The sequence below is a fragment of the Trichosurus vulpecula genome, chromosome 6 (genome assembly GCF_011100635.1).
Source record: "Trichosurus vulpecula isolate mTriVul1 chromosome 6, mTriVul1.pri, whole genome shotgun sequence".
Taxonomy (NCBI): domain Eukaryota; kingdom Metazoa; phylum Chordata; class Mammalia; order Diprotodontia; family Phalangeridae; genus Trichosurus; species Trichosurus vulpecula.
Window position 1 is genome coordinate 18234141 of NC_050578.1, and position 19105 is coordinate 18253245.

At 38.8% G+C, this 19105-nt stretch overlaps 1 protein-coding gene across 1 annotated transcript in view; it reads right to left on the reverse strand.

The window, feature by feature from the left end:
- The window catches only part of ASB5 (ankyrin repeat and SOCS box containing 5), a 76508-nt gene that overhangs the window by 44430 nt on the left and 12973 nt on the right, over positions 1–19105 (reverse strand). The window lies entirely within an intron of this gene.

The window sequence follows — 19105 nt, forward strand, 5'->3', positions numbered from 1 at the left end:
AAGATTTCTTGATTAATGAACTCTCTGTACTTTAGGACTTAATCCATCATATTTAAAGCTTAGAAGAGACCATAGAGATCATTAAGTCAGCCACCTCTCATTTTACAGTTTGAGAACTGAGGACCATAGAGGCTTTGATTTACTCAAAGGTTACAAAGGTAGTAAGTAGAAGACTGGGGTTCTTCTTGCTTTAAATCCATTTCAGAGAGTTCCTGTAAGTTTATGAGGTTATATTTATCAGCTGTGAAATTTCATGATGAACATGCTGCCCAAGAAGCACCTGAAAATTTTGAGACAACGACTTGGCAAGACTCCATGAGACCAATCCAGAAGTTACTGTTGCAAAAGTTAGGTAATAGATCGCTCTTGACTATGTGGCAATTTTTGTTATGCTCCCTCAATTCTGCTCCTTCTCCTCCTCAAAACTTCTTAGTGTCATCAATCAACAAGAATTTATTAAACACGTCCCCTTCTCCTCCTCCAAACTTCTTAATATCATTAGTCAATCAATTAGAACTTATTAAACATGTTATGTGGTAGACCCTGGGAATACAAATACAAAAATGAGACAGTTCCTCCCTTCAAGGAGCTTATATTCTACTAGATTCACTCCTCTTTCCTTACTGTCTCTGAGGAAATCTCCTAACTTTGTCCTGACTTCTTGTGTATACTTGATCTCATAGTCTCCCACCTTCTCTAGAACCATGTTCCAATCTAGAACCATGTTCCAGCCAGCCTTCCCTCTGACCCCCACCTTCCCTTCAATCTGTCTTTCCAATGACTCTTTCCTACCTGAATACAAACATTCAGGTCTTCCCCTGATCCTTGTATTCCATCCAGTTACCATACCATCCTTTTCCTGCTCCCCAGACTTCTTGAGTAGCCTATACCCGATGCCTCCACTTTCTTATCCCCCACCCTCTCTCCTCAACATCTTGCAGTATAGATTCCACCACTATCAGTGCATTGAAATTTCTCTCTCAAATGTCACCAATGACTTCATAACTGCCCAATCCAAAGGCCTTTATTCTGTCCTCATATATCTTGTCCTCTCTGCATCTTTTGACACTCTTGAACATTTGCTCTCCTGGTTACTCTCTCCTCCTTAGACTTCCTAGATGTCACATTCTTCTGTTTCCTACCTCTGACTGCTCCTTTCTGTCTTCTTCAATAGCTCCCTATTATCTTCCTGAATCTTTATGATGGCTATTATACAAAATTCAGTTCTTGACCCTTGTGTTCTCTCCCTATACTCTTACCTCCAGCAATTTCGTTCACTCCCAATGCTTCAACTATTACTCTACTACTCAAATGAGTACCAAACCATTTTTTTTTATCCTGACCAACCCCTTTTCATGGACTGTCCCACATTCCTGGAATGCACTACTTCACATCTACCTCTTAGAATCTCATTTCCTTCAAGACTCAGCTCAAAAGCCAACTTCTATAAGAGACCTTTCCTTATTCCATGCCTTCCCCCCACCTGAAAAAAAAGTCACCTTGTGTTCATTTTGTATATACATTCATGTTGTCTCCTCTGATGGAATGTAAACTCCTTAAGGACATGAGAGTTCCCTATACTGATTAAACTCCAAATCTAGTTCTTGCCACCCACTCAGGCTCCCATGTTCAAAACTGTCATCTTAATTACTATCTCCTGTAAATTCTAAACCTTTTTTGCAACTATCCCAATTTGTCTACTTTTACCACTGCCCTCTACTCCCACCTCCAGTAAAAGCCATCAATACTAGCTGCCTGAATGATTTCAATATGGTCGTGGGAGATCTTTCTGCTTCTGCTTTCTGTCTTCCCGAAAGTATCCTTCATACTGCCACAGCATTGATATTTTTATGCAGACCTCATCATGTCACAACTCTGCTCAGAGTTCGTGAATTGCTTCCTATTTATTGCCTCCTGAATAAAGTTCACATTAGTCTATCATCCCACAATCTGGTGTCATGCTATCTTTTTAACCTTTTCTAATACTGTTCCTTGCCACATAAGCTAAAATAAATTAGTCACTGTTTTTTAATCCATGATTTGGTATAGGTGTTCTTCCATCAATGCTGATGACGCTGAATATAACCTCTCCACTTCCCAGCAGGTGGATCTCCATAAGAAGGCATAGTCGAAAGATATCATTAGCTGTTTGAGCCAGCTTTCTAGTGATGAGTCTTTCCACCAAAGCCGTATTTTCTACATTTATGGCAGCAGACATAAGGAAGATCAGCACAGTCACCCTCCTTACTGCAGTTATGGGGAATTATCTTCCTGATTATTTTGCAGCTATAATAATAATGGAAACTTTAAGTTTCCATCTTCCCTCCCCGAAAAGTTTTGCATTGTGTTCGTCAGCACCATTAATCTTGAAATATGCCAATCATGAAAATTGACAAAGCAAGAAAATCAGAATATCCGTGTCCCTACAGAGAAGGCTTTGGAACATTTTAATGGGATCAGCCCTTGATATTTCCCTGTACATAAATAGATAAATTCATAGAATCAGAATGGACTTCCCAAACCTTTTCCCAGCTCTCTTGGTGGTACTGCCCATTCCGTCATCCAGGCTGGAATCCTTGATTCTTCCCTTTCCCTCACCTGCCACATTCTATCAGCTGTCAATCCCATCTCTCCAATGACTTTCACATCTAACTGCCTCCTTCTCTCTACTCTCATCACCACCACTGTCATTCATTCCCTTTTCTCACCAGGAATATTGTAATAGCCTCTTTAACTGTGGTCTTCCTGGTTTCCATCTTTCCAGCCCTTCCCTACTTAGCTGCCACAGTAATCAGATCTTATACCCTATGTCTTTTCCATTCTCAAATACCTTTAGTTGTTTCTTAGGGTCAAATACATGTGCTTGGTCTGGCATTTAAAGTCTTCCTACAATCTAACTCTAATCTACATCTCTAACTTTATTTCACTAAGTCCTCTTCTCTGTGCTCCTTCTATTTCGTTGTTCTCTTGATAGCCTTTATGCAAGGCTAGCCCCATACCTCCCCTGACTTCTGTCATTAAAGTTCTTTCTTATGGTTTTCCCCTTCCTAGGCCATTTCCTCTGCTGGTCCCTGGGTCAGCACGTCCCCCAGATGGAAGGAAGTTCTTGCTGCCCCACACTAGTCCACCTCCAGTTCCCTAAGGCTTCTGGTTAATCCAGATGTTAGTACAGACTTTTTCACATGTATAGAGGATTTGTTTACATGTGATCCTGCAGGTTACAGGGAGCTAGTGGAGTTTATTGAATGGAGAGAGAGAAAGGGCGGGGGGGGGGGTCAAAATAATCAGACTCACCATCCTCCTACTGAAGAAGTTCTGTCTGAGTCCTCTGGGAATGGAGTTTGTCCTCTTTGTTTAACTCTTCTTTGTCTTTGAATTAGAAACCATTCTATATGAGTAATGTTTGGTGTCAGATACTTCTGCCAGGGTTAAGTCTTCATTTTAAAGGAGCGGGCCCTACTGAATAGTTGGTATTGAGTTGTTTTTTTTTTTAACCAGAAATAAGATTTTTCCCTGTGCCATAGTATGTGCTCACAAAATAAGTTAACAAATCTCCCTTTTTTTATTCTACCTAACTAATCAATCGACAAATATTTATTAGGTGCCTACTATATACCAGCCACTATACTAGGTTCTAGGGATACAGTACCAAAAATTAAGCAATTCTTGACCTCAAGGCGCTTACTTTGTGTGCGTGTGTATATGAGTACATGTGTATGTGCCCTCTCCATGTGTTGGGGGTTGGGTTGGGCAAGAATGACCCAAGATGTAATGTTATGTGGTAGAAAGTATGCTCTAGAAATCTAGAGGTGGTATTTCATCTATGCTACAAATTAGCTAAATGACCTTGGTCAAGTTTACTTTTTATGGGACTGTATTCTTTCTTTATCTGTAAAATAAAATGACAGGGTCACATTAGTTCAGGGGTTATTAACCTCGGTCCATGAACTTCTTTTTAAAAAAATGTCTTAATGGCTGTATTTCAATGTGATTGGTTTCCTTTCCAATTCTAGGTATTTTATTTTATTCATTTAAAAACATTATTCGGTAAAGGGATTCACAGGCTTCATTCACCAGACTGCCAAAGGCATCCATGACATTAATAACCAGCCCTGAATTAGATCTTTAATCTAATGTATATGTATATATATATATATATATATATGTATTATAAACATTTATCTCTCCCTCTCACTGTTCCTTCCCCATTTGAAAAAAAAAGAAAGAAAAAAACCCTTGAAGCAAGTACATGCAAAAAAAAAAAGTCTAGTGAAAACAAATTCCCACATTGGCCCTGTCCAAAAATCTCATTCAGGATTTTAAGTCCATCACTTAGAACACTTAGTCCTGATCCACAGTCAGTCCTCCAGATGCCTGGTTTATGATTTCATCAATCAGAGTTCTAAGGTCTTCCAAAATATGTTTTCTCTATAATGTGGTTGTCATTGTGTAAATTGTGTTCTGTTCACTCTGAATCAGATCATAGAGTTTATGATGTTCTCTCTCACCAATATTTACAGAATCTAGGGGAAAGTGGACCCAAGTTTAGAGAATAAATATGGTAAAAGGGTTATTTATTGCTCTTTTTTTCTGAATTTCTCCTTAAGTATGGTAGAGCTTTCTATTGGGTCCTTGCAGTTTTTTCTAAAAGCTGTCTTTCCTAAGAGTGTCTAGTTGGTTGTTGGTGCAGATGTACATATTGCCACCATCACTGCTGTTCCTGGGATTACACTAAAACACTGATAAAATGTCCCTTCAGGTGACCCTCTGAATATCATAAGACCAAGGCAGGAGAGGAGGAGAGAAATGCTCTCCTATGCTTTTCCTCAAGCTATTCTCTCCCAGGGGTTATTTGGCACTGTACTCTCCTCTGCATTGGCCAGAAAACAGATTCTCTGTGTTCCCAACTAGATTGCTATTTTATAGAAGATCTACGGGGGCATGTCCAAGTTCACTTGTTGCTTTACCTCACCCAAAGACCCTTCCTCCGCCTTCTTCAAAACTGATCAAGGCTTTTTGCACACCTAGTTAAAATACTTTTAATATATGAATTGACTGATTCAAAAAGATCCCCTAGGCATTCTTCCTATCTACTTTATACATCTGGTTGATTGATTCAATAGAAAAGTTGGGTCTTCTGCAATAATTATGGTAGACGTATGGAATATCTCTTTTATAATTGAATCATAGGAATTAGAACTAGAAGGGAGCTTAAAAATCAGCTTACATTTTAAAAGTGTAGAAATTCAGTTGTTTTTCAGTCCTGCTCCACTCCTTGTGACAGTATTCAGGATTTTCTTGGCAAAGATACTGGGATGGTTTGCCATTTCTTTCTTCAGCTTATTTTCCAGATGAAGAAATTGAGGCAAACAAGGTTAAGTGACTTGCCCACAGCTAGTAAATATCTGAGGCTGGAAGAGGAGTCTTCCTGATTCCAGACTTGGTGCTCTATCCACTGAACCACCTAGCTGCCCCAAAAGTGTGGAAAATGAGGCTCAAAGTAGCTAAGTGACTACACAGTATAATGAGTAGAAGAATTAGAATATTTAAAATGAAACTAGATGACCTAGACTTTTTAAAATCCATTTTTACAGTTGTTTCAATCAGAATATAGCTAGTTTTGATGAGAATAATTGCTATAATAATCATGAAAATAACATTATATAAAGAAAGGAAATAAAGCTAAGGTCACTTTGTATTATTCACACATAAATAAGTATTAGTATGTAACAAGGCCAGAAGTAGAGAAGAAAATAAGAAATACAGACATAGTCTGAGTAATTAACATTTGGCTAGTACCTATGGCGCCCCTTTCTCTCTCTTCCAATCCCTTTTTCTCCCTTACCCTTGTCACACACGTACCCATCCATCTCTACTAAGTACTCAGCATGACAATTAAAAGAAGGTCACAGATTCATACCTAGGATAAAGGCCTTGTGTGTTCTTTCCAAAGACAACAGCTGCTAGGAAAAAATTCAGCTCATGCTATGAACAAGGACTTAATGTAGTAATAATCTTCCATAGAAGACTGCCCCTCCCTAGGGCCCTAGACACAAATAGTTTTATCACCACTGTCTATGGGCTTGGATGATAGGCAGCAGATGATGAGATTGTTTTGAATGTTGACATTTTTCTTGGAGGATTGAGCAAAATGATCACAGAAGCTTGGTCCTGCTATGATGAAAGCATTGACAGGAACTCATCATGACAGCAAAAATCATAGAAAGTTAGAAGCTGCTTGTATGCTGCTGCAACTTGGACTTTGTCCATGAGAACATTAATAGACATCATTAGCAAACCCACTGGTTTTCCTACAGATGAGTTGGCACAATCTGACCATTTCTAGGGAGCGTTTCACCAAATAGAAGGTCTGAACCACACTGCTACTTCTTTGTGGGTCATTTCCTCTATTACCTCTAATAGTTCATGTTTTCCCCTTTATAGAATCACGGAATCTCAGAGTTGAAAGGGACCACCAGGTCTTCTAACCCGTAATCCAGAAAGAATAACCTTTACAATATCCTGAAGTCCAGTGACAGAAAACTTTCTACTTCTTGATACAGTCTACTGCATGCTTAGATGGTTTCAGTAAAGGTAGGGGGCTCCATTGATTATCTGACCCCATTTTAAAGTGAGATAAAATGATCAATGAAGTAAGCTTTGTTAGGTAAGAATACTTCTTGGCTGAGTTAATCATAGCTGAGTGTGAACAGAGCCTGTTTACCTCCTTGAACGAATAAAAGCCATTGGTAAAAAAAAAATAAAGTAATGCCCTGAGAAATTTGTAAATAAAGGAGAAGCTATCTCAGAATCAGGTAGACATTCCAAATGTCTGGAAGTGGAATGGAAAGAGCAGGGCCATTCAGAATTGGGCCAGGAACCAGTAGCCCAGGGCAACCAGCAAAAGGACAAAGAGAAGACAGGACCAAAATATGGCAAAGGTATTAAAGAAGGCCATCATCTCTACAAGCATCTCAGAGCAGAAGACCTGGGCTAATGGTGGTGTGCCTACCTATTTAAGGACTGAGGAAAGTCCTAAGGAAAGGTCTTTTTTCCTTCAACTTCCCTTCCTGGTTCCTATTGTTCAACAGATACTGTAGTATAAATCTACTGTTTTATTACTCAAACATTCCTGGTAACCTGAATGTTGCCTCAGTTGAAAAGAGGTCAAAACTTAATTAATGTTGGATATACATGCAAAAATCTAGGTAGAGAGCTCAACCTCTGCCTGAACGTTGGGAATTTTCCTAAGTAGGGTCTAAAGAGCACTGTAATTGAGCTCATAAATTTTCATCTAAAATAAACTTACTAAAGCCACAAAGAAAGGAACCACATGGACCTTAGGGAACATTATAATGCCCCTTAGCTTAAAATGGGCTGATTATTCTCACTGGTTATGACATGTAGAAAACAAAGCACTTTTCCCCAAACATCTTTGTGAGATCGATAGTTCAAGTGATTGTATTCATAACTTTGTAAATGAGAAAGCTGAGGCAAGAGAAGTTGTGACTTGTCCATGGTAAAATAGACAGTAAATGGTCTGACTAACTCCCATCTGGATACAAAGCCATGATTTAAGTACAAGTCTCTTGACTACAAGTCCATTGTTCTTTTCACTACATCACATTGCCTGGTGGAAAGTTTTTTTCTTTTATAAAACCCAAATCTTCCTCTTTACAAATTTCTTCACAATTCCTATTTCATCCCCACAGGTGGAACAAGTTTAATCCCTCTTCTCCACTTCAAAAGTTTGAAGACTGACATCATACACCCCCTCCTGTTTTCTCTTTTACAAACCTGACTCTTTGCACAGCCTGATCTCTAGTCTTCTTACCATCCTTGGTCACCATCTTCTATGTATTCTTCAGCTTGTCAATGTCCTTCAACAATGTGATTCCCAGAACTAAACACAGATGAGCTCTGACAACAATAGAGGACAGTAAACCCATCACTTCCCTCGTTCTGGATTTTGTACCTCTCTCTTTGCAGTCTAAGATTACATGGATTTTTTGACCACCATGTCACAATTGACACTTATTGAGCTTATTTACACCTCCATCCAAATGATAGAATGTCGTTCAACTCATTGTCAAGAAGACTTGGGTTTAAATCCTGCTTCAGACATTTTTTAACCATATTACCTTGGGCAAATCACCAATCATTGTCTAGATCTCAGTTTCCTCATATGTAAAATGAAAAAGTTGGATTTGAAAACCTCTGAAGTTACTAGCTATAAATCTGTGATTTCATGCTAAACAACACAGGCCCAAGGACTGGTCCTTGGGCCACTGCATGCCAGACCTCTCCAAACTGATATTGATGAATTAATGCCTGCCCTTTGGGTCTGACCATTCAACCTAACTTTGCTATCAAGTAGCACACATCTTTCCATCTTGACCACAAGGATGACTTGAGAGACTTTATTAAATATACATATTCTACATGTGTTGTAACTGGAGTACAAATGGGATTCTAATTTGCCTTCCCCCACCGTTTTTGGATCATACAATTTTTTTAGGGTAGTCTATGATTGCTTTCACTTTTTTTGTCTACCATGTTGCACTGTTTATTCAAAATGAATTTGTGGTTAACTAAAATTGCCAACTTGTTTTCTCCCTCTTGTATTTCTTCAGTTATCTTTATTAGATTTGGTCCATTTAATTTGTCAAGCTACTTCTCCCAAATTCGTGTCATCTGAAAATTTGATGAGTGTTCCTATTCTTCACCCGAGTCATTGGCTAAAATGTGGAACAGAATGGGACCAGGAGCAGACCCCATGGGATTCTGATAGAAGTATCCTACAAACTCCTCATCAATTTGATTATCCTCCCCCTTACTCTTCTTTCTTTGTATCTGGTCTTTCAGCCAGTTCCACACGCATTTCTCAAATATTCCAGAGGATGGTAAATTTATTGATTCTGGAGTTCTGTCCAGTGATGCACATTTCAAACTGTTTATTCCTGCACATCCTGTGTGACTCTTGTCCATATGCTCCTATAAGTTGATGACACAAGATCTACCCAATATAATAGAGGCTTTCCTTGTTTTCTCCTGACATTGTAAGAGTACTAGTGGAGCACTGGATCTATTATTCCTCATTCTTGTCACATATCTTCCCATCACACAGTTCCTTGATAGTATCTTTTACTCCTTTTCCTTGGGTGTTCCTCACTGGTTGTATGTTGTAGCCTACTCACATTACCAGGTACCTCTCCATTGTCTGCTGCATGTTACTCATTTGAATTTTTTGGAGGCAGTTGTGTTCCATATCTTTCTACCATATAGCACCACTAGTAAAAATGTTAAAATTAAAAACACAGGCCTTTGCTTTCATGGGAAGCTTGCAGTTAGTAAAGGAGTTTTTCAGTCTCCCCAAAGCAGTCCAGCCTATTTTGCTCCTTTTAGTCAATTCCAATCCCTCAACTCATTGTCTATCTGTACTGTCTGTCCTAGATAAACATACTATTGGACAAAACATGCCATTGGAAAACTCTTTAGGATGTCCATCCAAATGGATATTGAATGTAACTATTGCAATTATACTTTTATTCAGCTCATATCTTTCCATCTTATCCACATGAATATTATGATAAACTTATAAGATGCCTTGTCTATGGTAGTTTCTATTTTAACCCAGACAAAAAAGTAAAGGAAACTAATCAGGAATGACTTGTTCTTAATGAACTCATGCTGACTCTTAGTGATTCAATTGCTAATACTCTACCCCTTTAATAATGTGTTTTAAGATTTTATCAGAAGTCAAAGTCAAGCTTACTCTCCAATTGCTCAAAGCAATAATTTTTTCTCTCTTTTTTAAAATTGAGACAAAATTTGCCCTTCTCTAGTCCTGTAACACCTCTTCCATTCTCTGTTAAGAAGGGCAAATTTTGTTCCATTTTTCTTGGATTTTCAGTTCCTCCTTGCCATTTTGGATCCATATTGTGTTTTCCTTGGTAGAATAAATGGATGAATGAATGGGGGGTAAGGGATAGAGATTAAATTGATCATTTCATTGACATAGAACTCTTTAATAAGATTAGCACCTTCTCTGAAATTATAGCCTTAGAGAGTTGCCCAGAACACTCAGAGATTAAGTGACTTTCCTAAGGATACAGAAGCAATTTTGTGTCAGAGGTAAAACTTGCACTTGTATCTTCTTGGATCCAGGGCCAGATTGTCTATCCACTAAGCTATGAAAATTATGACATTTATTACAGATATAAAAGTGGGATAGCAACTCTCAAGGAATTTACAATTAATAACAAGTTATTAATTAATGATAAGTCACAGGAATGGTGAATAGTAGAATAAATGGGGGATTGTCAAGTCCTTTCTGGAAACAACTACTTAGCCCCAGGAAAGGAGTTCCTGAGCTGAGTGGATTAACTCTCTTTTCTTCAAGACCTCCTCTCTACTACAGGATGTCTAATGCAGATGGCACTTTTCTATTTTGGGAACAGAAGAAGTGGTGTGGCAGCTAGAATGATGCCTGGAGTGGATAGAGGAAATAGAAGCAAAAGAGAAATATTTTATTCAGCTTCTTGGATTTGCTTTTTTGATTCACAGTTCCATTTGTTGATTTCAAGTAAAAATATTCCTAACTGGTAAGAAGGTTTAATCAATGAACAAGTATTTACTGAGCACATTCTGGGAACCAAGCTCTGTTCTGAGCAACATGAGACTTACAGAAAAAGTATGATGTCAATCCTGTCCTTGGTAACTTACAAGCTAGTTCAAATATAAGACTGAAATTTATTTTTAAAAAATAGTAAAAACTCATTAATTCACTGTTGGTGGACTCATTTGGTCCAGATGTTCTGGAAAATAATTTGGAACTGTACCCTAAAAGTCACTAAAAGTCAAGTCTGCATATTCTTTGATCCATCAATAGCATGACCATGAGATTTAGTCCCCAGCGAAGTCAAAGACAAAAGGAAAGGACCCATGTATACAAGAATATTTATAGCAGCATTTTTGTTGTTGATAAGAATTGGAAACTAAAGGGATAAATTGAGAAATAACTGAACAAATGATGGTATGTGAATACAATGGAACATTATTGAGCCATAAGAAATGATGAGAGTGGTAAATTCAGAGAAATTTCAGCAGATTTGTATAAACTAATACAGGTTGAAATGAGCAACTTATAAAATTATTACAAAAGAAAACAACCAAGAAAGACAAGATCTATGAAGAGCACACTGACAAATTATCTCTCCAGAGGACTGATGAATCATGCTTCTCACATCTTGGCGGAGAGGTGATGGACTAGAGGTAAAAAATGGGACATACGTTTTCAGACACAGGCAATATGGAAATTTGTTTTGCTTGATTACATCTTACTTGTTTGGGGGTGGGGGTGGGAGGAGACACGGAGGGCATTAGAGGGTACCGATAGCGATTCAAACACACACACACAGAAATGAAAAAAAAAAAGAGCGGCGTCCAAACATTTAAAAATGAGGCTGAAGAGAGCAGAAGGAATTTTCAAAGTAGACGCAGAAAAGCAGGTCAATTTTACTACTATTGTGTTAGATTTAACATAGAAAAACTACATAATAGAACCATGTAGGATGGAAGTTCACAGTTTAATATACACTCCCCTTTTTCTGTTCTTTGTGTACTGAAATATTCCTGTTTGTTAAGTTCATAACTAATTTTTTAACTGTGAAAACAGAAAGACAACAAGCACTGGGATACATCAGGAACAGTGAAGAGTTTGAGTCAGAGGACCTGAACTTTCTTCCTGAGTGACCATGGACAAGTCTCTTAGCCTCCCTGGGTCTCAGTTTCCTTAATTTGGAGAAGAAGAGGATTGGACTAGATAGCCTCTGAGATCCCTTCCAGCTCTAAATTCATAATGTGATAAGCACTAAAGTATGTGGTGAAAACTATGGTTCAGAAGAAAGGGAGAATAATTTGAGCTTGAGTAGTCAGAGCAGGCTGGGGATGCGTCTTGAGTTGAGCCTTCAAGGGTGGGTAATGTCGATAACTGAGAGCTGAGTCAAGCCTTGAAAGAGGTAAAATTTGAGAATGAGCCTCAAATTACAGTGGAAAGACTGTTGAAATTTCAAAAGTATCCTAGCTGTGTTACTTACTAGTCCCATATAAAGATTGGGTGAGTGATTTATTAAACTGCACCTTGCTTAAAGATAGGATGCCCAATCAATTAATCCATCCATATTCCCTAGACTAAGCTAAGAAAAGACATTTAAACTAGACTGACTTCATGTATGATTCCAGATCCCCACGATGAGGAAATTTACCCACAACTCAGGGTTCATCAGTAAATTATCAAGTAAGTTGAAAAGGGATGGATTTCCAGGAATTGGAACAAGTAGGCCTTGAAAGTGCACCCCTGAGGGGAAGCTGCCTGGTGGAGGTAGGTAGGAGAGGACTGGGCTCCTGCTTCGGTCTTCCCCTTCCTCCCAATTTTGACCCACAGAAGCATATTGGGCACTTAAAAATTCTGGACTTCCTATCCAGGAAGGAAGGGTTGTCAACAGTATCACATAGAGCAGACACACCAAGAAGAATGCAGACCCAAAAAGACCCTCGTGTTTGTCCATTAAGTTCTTTTGTAATGTTGGAGAAAACAGTTTTAGTTGAATGAGTAGCTCAGAAGTCAGACTACAAAGGATTAAAGAGTGAGTGAAAGGAAAGGATGTGGAGGTAGTGAATACAGATTGCTTTTCTAGGAGTCTGGCCTCAGTTTAGACTTCTGTAAAATGTTAAACACAACACCACTCCTAAACTAACCCCATAGCATTTTTTAAATAGAAAATTGCTTTATAAAATTTAATAAAACATTGTTTAAATGTGAGTTATATGTGGGGGTTACAACGAGAGGGTATTTCAGATAAGAACATTATGGTAATTATTATTCCACATATAGTATATGTTGATATATTTTTCTTCTTAATAGAAGTGGAAGGTGGGAATGAGGATGATACGATCATGGAACAGTGGAAAGGCCAGTCTCTATTAAGCCAAAGGCACATGGGGCATGTTGGAAGGTAATAGAATATAAGTCTGAATGTCAAAGTCAAGTCAGCAAGTCAAGTTAACAAATATTTATTAAGCACCAGCTGAGTGGTAGGCACTGTGTTAAGTGGTGGAGGTGAAAAGTCAAACTAAGTTAAATAATGGAGACACACAGAAGATTTCTGATTTAATGCAATAGAAAGTGTGGTGGCACTGAAGAATTTTTTAGTAGGGGAGTAACATGTTGAAAGTAGATTTTAAGGAAGATATATCTGGCAGGATGAGTTGCTGTGAGGATGGATTAAAGTCAAGGAGGTCATCTAGGGAAGTATTTGCATTAATTTAAGCCTTAAGTGAAATTCCATCTAGTCAGTTTGGGTATTGGTATAAGCAGATATCATTACTGTCAGGTATTGATTCTGAGATTTGCACCACATGGGCTTTGAACTTTTCTGAGCAATCTTAGAAGACAGTTTTCTTGAGTACATCAACAAATTGAAAAATAACTTTTGAAGTTGGCTATGATTCTATTATTCTGTTCTATTATTCTATGATTTCTTTTGGCTATAAACTTTTGAAATCATGTATCCAATTATGATTTTTCAATGAACTAAAGTTTATGACCTATCTATTAATTTTGAACTGGCTGAAGATTATATGGAATATTAAAGATGTTGTTGATATGTTTGTCCTTCATTTTCAAAGAGGAACATTGACATCAGGGAAATGATGACATGACTCGCAGTTGACTTTGATTTGAGTGAGGGAGGGCTGTGCAAGGTCACCAGCCTCACTTTCTCCTCCAGAGACATCTGGGTCCAGTGACCTGATATCCATCAGGATGACTGGAGATGACTCAAAATGCAATGTGAGACCCTGGCCCTTTTAGGCTAAGGCCTTTTCATGTACTCACTTAGAGTGAAGTAACACCCATTCAGTGAATAGGCCTCTTTAAGAAGTGAGTCAAAGGATGGCCCTTTTAATCACTCTAAGCCAGGAGGGTCCAAAATACAGCCATTAAGTGGAGCTTGGGCAGGGACCTATTCATGAGCTTCTGAGTGGACTGGGTTTAAGGCAGTGGTAGGATTCAGCCAGTTCTCACCAGTTTGGTAGAACCAGTACCTAATTTTAGGTTGAGTTCTGAGACCCCGTGGTTAGCGGGGGTAGGGCCTGTGCCTGCCACATCAGCAGTGGGGGCAGTGCCTCAGCTCATTCCATTGTTAATTCATTTGAATCCCACCACTGGTTTAAGGTTTTGAGGAAGGAAGGAAGGGAGGAAAGGAGGAAGAGAGGAAGGGAGGGAGGGGAAAGAAAAAAAGAAATCTGGCCACTAAACCCCAAGTTAAGTGATCAGCTTCTGGCCATCAAAATTTACCTTCCTTTGGAGAGGAGAAGGAGAGAGAGAGGGAGAGGGAGAGAGAGAGGAGGACGTGAGCTACCCAGCTAGCTGGGCCCCCTTTCAGGCAGCTTGGTATACTCACAGGTTGTGTTTGTCCTTCGTTTTTGAAGAGGACCATGACATCAGGGAAATGATGACATGACTTGCAGTTATTAAAGACAGCATTCACTTCAAGCAAGAAGCCATGAGATGAATTTATTGCAGGGACCATTGAAGGTTTTTGAGTAGGTGAATGACATGATGAAAGTAGCCTATTAAAGGCTAGATAACTTTGTCAGGATGAATTGCATTAAGAAGGAGATTAAAGTCAGGGCGGCCAGCTAGGGAGTCATTTGAATTTATCTAAGCAGTAGGTAAAATTCCAACTAATCTAGTATTAGTATAATCATGTATCACCAATTTCAAGAGTTGATTCTGAGAATTTGCATCTCACTGGCACCGAACTTTTCTGAGCATCTTTGGAAAGCTGTTTTTCTTTTCTATTTTGAAAAAAAATAGAGATAACTTTTAAGGTGGCTAGTATTCTATTAAATAGGAAATTGTGGGGTGTATCTATGCTATATTTGCTACAAAGCGTTAAAATGGTGCGTACAATGATGATTTTTAAAAATGAATTAGTTTATAATTTAACTGGTGGTTTTTAGATGGTTGAAGATGATTTATGACATTAAAAATAACTAGTTTACCTAAAGCAAGAAGTCATAAGATGGGCATCCCAACTCTAAATCCTATAATCATATGATAAGACACAGAATCACCAGTCACTTGTGATTTACTAAAGGCAAACTATCATTTCAGGTCTAGAGTTTGGTGATAGGGATGGTGAAGAGCCTAATTAATGTGCCCTGCAAAGATTGGTTGAAGAAACTGGGGCTTTTTAGCCTGCAGAAGATTTGAGGGTGTCAGGGCAATGTAATGAGCTATTATACACGTGTGTGTGTGTGTGTGTGTGTGTGTGTGTGTGTGTGTGTGTACAAAATTAGCCTTCATAATCTTTTTGCTGGTGGAGAGTCTTGCCTTGATGTTGATGGCTGCTGCCTGTTTAAGGTGGTGGTTTGTGGTGGTTCGTGGTAGTTGGAGTGCGTGAGGCAATTTCTTAAAATAAAGAAACGATGACTTTGCCACATCTATTGACCCTTCCTTTCCCATCAACACTTAAGAGGCCAGTGGAGGGTTATTAAACATTTTATTGGTGAAGTTCAAAGTCTTATATGGGCATAGTTCAAAAGGTGCCCCAAAACAATTATGACAGTAAGATCAAAGATCAGGGATCACAGATCACCCATAACAGATATAATAATAATGAAAAAGTTTGAAATATTGAAAGAGTTACCAAAATGCTACATGGAGACACGATGTAAGTATGTGGAAAAGGGGTGCTAATAGACTTTCTTGATATAGGGTTGCCACAAACCTTCTATGTGTAAAAAAACAAAACAAAACATGGTATCTGTGAAGCGCCATAAGCTGATGAATGATAAAATGAGGTGTGCCTGTACATAATTTATGACATATACATATATATATGTGTGTGTGTTTGTTTGTAGAGCTGTCCTAACGTGGAACACACTGTTTCAGTGGAATCGCCCTTATTGGAGCTCTTCAAGTTAAGGCTAAACAACCACTTATTAGATATGTTATTGAAGGAATTATCGTGTTCTGATGTGGGTTGGACTAGATACATAGCCTCTGAGGCTCCTCACACCTCTGAGGGACTATGATTAGTAATGTTTAGGCAGTATTGTTTTTTTTTCTATCTTTAGTTGTTCTTGGTAAAAAATAAATGATTTTCACTGTCATTCATTATCCATGAACATTGTGCTTGTTGTTTGGTAGTTTTTCAGTCAAGTCCAACTCTTCATGACCTATTTGGGGTTTTCTTGGCAAAGATACTAGAATGGTTTGCCGTTTCCTTCTATAGCTCATTTTACAGATGAGAAAACTGAGGCAAACAGGATTAAATGACTTGCCCAGGGACACATAGCTAGTAGTTATCTGAGACTGGATTTGAACTCAGGAAGATGAGTCTTCTTGACTTTCCAGGCCTGACACTGTATCACCTAGGTGTCCCCATGAACATTTTCTATTATTTAATTCTCAGAGTCCACGGCATTGTGCTAGGCATGGTACGATAAGGTACAGCCTATGAAGAACACTTAAGCCTGATGTTCAAGACCTAAAAAACTTCAGTTTTTTCTACTGCATTTTGAACCTGAAACTAAATGTTCAATTCAAATCTTTACTCCAAAAAGGAGCACAAATCGGTAGGCCTAACTAAGCACAAAGGTCTACAGCACCAACAGAATCCATTTTAAATTGGGATCCCATCCTAATTGATTAATATCTAAGCATTTGATTTTGCCTGGCAAAGACAAGGGAAAGGTATTTGCTATTTCTGGTTCCAGTTAGGACAGAAACAAAATCCCCAAGGACAAGAGAATAACACCCAAGGTAAGAAAATAGGCAATGTTTATTTCATGGAATCAAGGAGGCAAAATTCTGGTCGTAGAAAATGTGGGGTCAGCCAAGCCTGGGTCTGTTTATGAGTGTGCCAAGTCATTTCTATATGAAATATCATAGGATCAGTTAGAGCTGGAAGAAACCTTAGAGACCAGCCAGTAGAACCTCCTCATTTTACAAATGCCAGGACACTGGGGCCCAGAAAGGGAAGAGGACTTGCCTAAGGTCAAATAGCTAGTAAGGAGAAGATGTTAAAACTTGTGGCATATTACCTCCAGAAAGGCCTGTTAACTCTGCACAATCATATTATGGATGATCTTGGGACGTGGAATAAATTGTGTGTCCGTATTGGGAAAGATAGTGCGTAGAGAGAGAAATGAGAAAGATGGAGAGTTGTGAGAGGAGGCAGAGAATAGAAAATTCAAGTGTGGGAACAGAAGATGTGAGAAAGGAAGAAGCTGGACAACAGTATAGGAAAAGAAAGGAATAGGGGTAATGGAGAGATTCATTTTCCCACCCACCCTCCTTGCTATTTTACATGTCTTCTTGAAATCTGGCATGGGAACTGGAAAGGAACTCTGAGATTATTGCATCTAATATCTTCATTTTATAGATGAAGAAAACTAAGGCCCATGGAGATGACATGACTTTTCCAGCATCACACAGCTATTAAGTGTTTGAATTTGGAACCCAGTTAACCTTACTTCAAGTCCCCTGCTGTATCCACTCTACTCTGCTGAGGGTTCTCCAGTTCTTTGTGATTGAGGATAGAGGTAGATTTTCTCAAAGTTTTTGATTCATAGTACTTTGACCTCTGAAATTTAAACATAGGCACAAACATAGAGCCAAGAAGTTAGAGTAAGGATTATGGCCTGCCCCTCTAAGCTTTTGACATTGATAGAAACCTTTGGTTAGCCTGAATCAGTAAAAGGTATGTAGAGAGGCTCTATGCTGGGAAAAAAGGCTCTCTATCAGGGGATTCCAAGGAGCTCTTAATGTTGCTGAGACTGTTGGCAAGCTCAGTTCCAGAGGGGGTGGTACATCAACCTATATAGTTAGCAAAGTTGCTTTAGGAACAAGCCAAGAATCTGCGCCATCTTGATTTTCATTATCAGAGGTAAAAACCAAAGCTAGATTAGCACTAATCCATTGGCCTTTTCTCAGTGTTCATCCTTATTGACCTGTCTTTGATACTGTTGACCACTGGTAGTTTCCTGTTTATTCTCTTTTTACTGGGATTTCATAACACTACGCTTTTCAGGTTCTCCTCCTAACTTCTCTGACCATTTCTTCTCAGTCTCCTTTGCTAGATCATCATGCACGTTCTACTCTTTAAGTATGAGTGTTCACAATTCTGTCCTAGTCTCTTTTCTCTTCTCTCTACAATCTGTCTTCATGAGTTTCCAGATGTTCTCTTATCATCTCCATGTTGATGACTCCCCAGAGCTTCATATAGAGCTCATTTTTCTCCTAATCTCTGCTCCATCACCAACTTCCAACTATACAGCTGCTATCTGAATGTCAGTCCCTTGGGTATCTCAAACTCAACATGTCCAAAACAGAACCCATTATCTTTTCCTAAATACTCATCCCTCTTCCTAACTTCCCATTTTCTTTTGAGGGAATGACTATACAGTTTTCCAGGTTTGTACCCAGGGATTCATCTTTGACACTTTTACTCCCTCAACTCCCCAAATCCAAACAACTGCCAAATTTTGTCAATCCTACTTCCACATCATCTGTCAAATCCATCCCCTTCTCCAGCCTCAGAGCATTTATCCTAAAATTCAGGCTCTTACTACCTTTCATCTGGATTACAAAAGTCTCCTAATGCATCTCCCTTCTCGAAGTCCCTCCCATTTTTCCAGTCTATCCTCCACACCATTATCAAACTGGTATCTCCAAAGTATATCATGTCTCTACAAGAAGCTTCAGTGAGTGATTCCTTGTTGTTTCAGGTTAAAATATAAACTTCTATGTTTGGCATTTAAAACCTTATCTGCCTCCAACCCATCTTTCTAGACTAATTTCACATTACTTCCTCTCAAATATTACTTTATATTCCAGTCACACTAATCTACCTGAGTTTTCCCACCTCCCATACAGATATGCGATCTCTCACTTTTCTATCTTTACCCAGGCTCTTGCCTCTTGTTCCTAGAATGGCCTCCCCACCCCTCCCACCTTAGAATCCTTACCTCCATTCAAAGCTCACATTAAGTGTGGTCTCCTACACAAAGCCTTTCCTGACCTCCTCCCCAT